We start from the raw sequence: 2,124 nt of genomic DNA, 5'->3' as shown, positions 1-2,124 counted from the left end.
CGTAAAGATTTACAGCCTCGAAAACCCTATACAGGGTCGCTATGGGTTGGAACGGACTCGACAGCACTTAACAACAACAACAACAACAGTTGGCATTTAGTAAATTAAGACAAAGGTGACAATTTCCTTGTGATTACAGTTCCATATTACCACATGCATTCTATGCTACTTTTATTTTTTGAGGTGAAAAAGACCATTTCAAATCTGCATTAAATTACACTGGATACAAAGTTTTGAGTGAAGAAGGCCTGATGGTCTTGTTTATGAAAACATGGTCAGTGTCCTTTTTGGTCTTAAAATTTCAGGAAGGTAACTTCAAATGGCTTAGTGTTTGCATATTTCAATGCCAGAGTATAGGAGGAAACTCTGGCATCCACTGTAAGATGTTCTTCAGCTATCAGAGCGTCAAGTCTCTTTAGCAGGTCATGCTTTGATAAGGAAATTACTTCCAAAAATTGTCCATCGTCAGGCTTTGATTTAGATCTTACCTTTTCAGCATCATCTCCATTAATGGTTACTGTCCTGATAGGCACAGTACAATTTGACAAACCTGGATCCATACATACAACTGGAGAATATTCAGCAATGTCACTTTTATAACCAGTTTCATCCCCGAGTTCTCAAAGAGCAGCCGCTTCTGGGTTTTCATTATCATCTACGAGACCTGCAGGGAATTCTATGCAGTAGCCACCCATTGGTGGTTGGAATTGTTTCACCAGGACAATGCATTTGGAGTGAAGAGTTCTTTGCAGCACTGGGATAATTGCCCCCTCCTAGACCAGAGGTGATTATCAGGATTGTTTCTGAAGTCTTTCCAGTCAAAGCATTCATGCCATCAGCTGACTGTCCTTTCCTGGTTGTACATTTCAGGTTCCCATGTTCTGTTGCAATCCTGGTGTGGTGCTGTAGGATAATGCACTGGATTGCAAAGTCAGTGTGAATTAGTTTTACCATTGGGATCCATGCAAATTGTTTTTTCAAGCTTGACCCATTTTCCTTCTGAAATTAACTACGACACTAATCTGAACTCAGAGGGCAGTCTCACTGTGCACGTAAAGCAGTAGCCTTTTTCTTACTAGCATATCTTTTATTTCTTGCCAGCAGCAACATAGTAATTATTAGCAGATCTCCTCAGAAATAATAGACTGTTCGGTTCTTTGCGAATAATCCATTGCTTCTTGGTTTTCCATTTTCAAACTGGTCAGTTTTTACAGTCCTCAGGTAAGAAGTTCATGCTTCTGGGTCAGGGAGCATCTATGCAGAGAAGTCAGATCCATAAATGTCTTAAAATTCTCTTTTCAACACTTCTGTAATCCCTCTTTGGGAAACAAAACTCTTTTAAGGTATATGTGAGTTAAAAGTACCTTCACACTCCTTTCTCCTAATCCTCTTTATAGTCCACAAACTTTTTGTAGCCCCCTGTAAAAGACAAAATCAAAGAGACTGTAAAATATTCCCAGCAATCCATTTCCAAAAAATATCATAAAGCCCTTGAAAAATCTAATATCCACAGGAGTTAAGTACAATAAAATACCATACTTCAATGATAGTGCACAATTAAGTGTTCACCACATATCTGTTCTTTTGTACTATGGTGGCTTGTGTGTTGCTGTGACTTTGGAAGCTATGCCACTAGTATTTCAAATACTTCATGGCTACCCCTGGTGGACAATGGAGCTTCCATACTAAGATGGAAAGACAGACTAAAGGCTAGCCACTGGAAATCTTATGAATAGCAGTGGAGCATTGTCTTCTATAATGCTGGAAGATGAGCCCCTCAGGTTGGAAGACACTCAAAATACTACTGGGGAAGAGCTACCTCCTCAATGTAGAGTCGACCTTAATGATGTGGATTGAGTAAAGCTCACTGGACCTTCATTTGTTTGTGGGGCATGACTCAAAATAAAAAGAAATAGCTTTAAATATCCATTAATAATGGGAATGTGGGATGTATGAAGAACAAATCTAGGGAAATTGGAAGTTATGAAATAGAATGTATAAAGATAAATATCCTAGGCCTTGTTGTTATTGTTAAGTACCATCGAGTCAGTTCCAACTCATGTGACCCTGTATAGTGTTTCCAAGGAGCAGCAGGTGGATTTGAACTGCTGAGCTTGTGATTAG

General features: G+C 39.2%; 1 pseudogene; it reads right to left on the bottom strand.

Annotated features, from left to right (window-relative positions):
* Positions 1-293: 293 nt before the first annotated feature.
* LOC102826746 lies at positions 294-1,190 on the bottom strand (annotated as a pseudogene).
* Between the last annotated feature and the right edge of the window lie 934 nt (positions 1,191-2,124).

The sequence above is a fragment of the Chrysochloris asiatica genome, unplaced genomic scaffold, assembly GCF_000296735.1.
Source record: "Chrysochloris asiatica unplaced genomic scaffold, ChrAsi1.0 scaffold00052, whole genome shotgun sequence".
Classification (NCBI taxonomy): domain Eukaryota; kingdom Metazoa; phylum Chordata; class Mammalia; order Afrosoricida; family Chrysochloridae; genus Chrysochloris; species Chrysochloris asiatica.
This window is presented reverse-complemented; position numbering and strand designations above follow the sequence as displayed.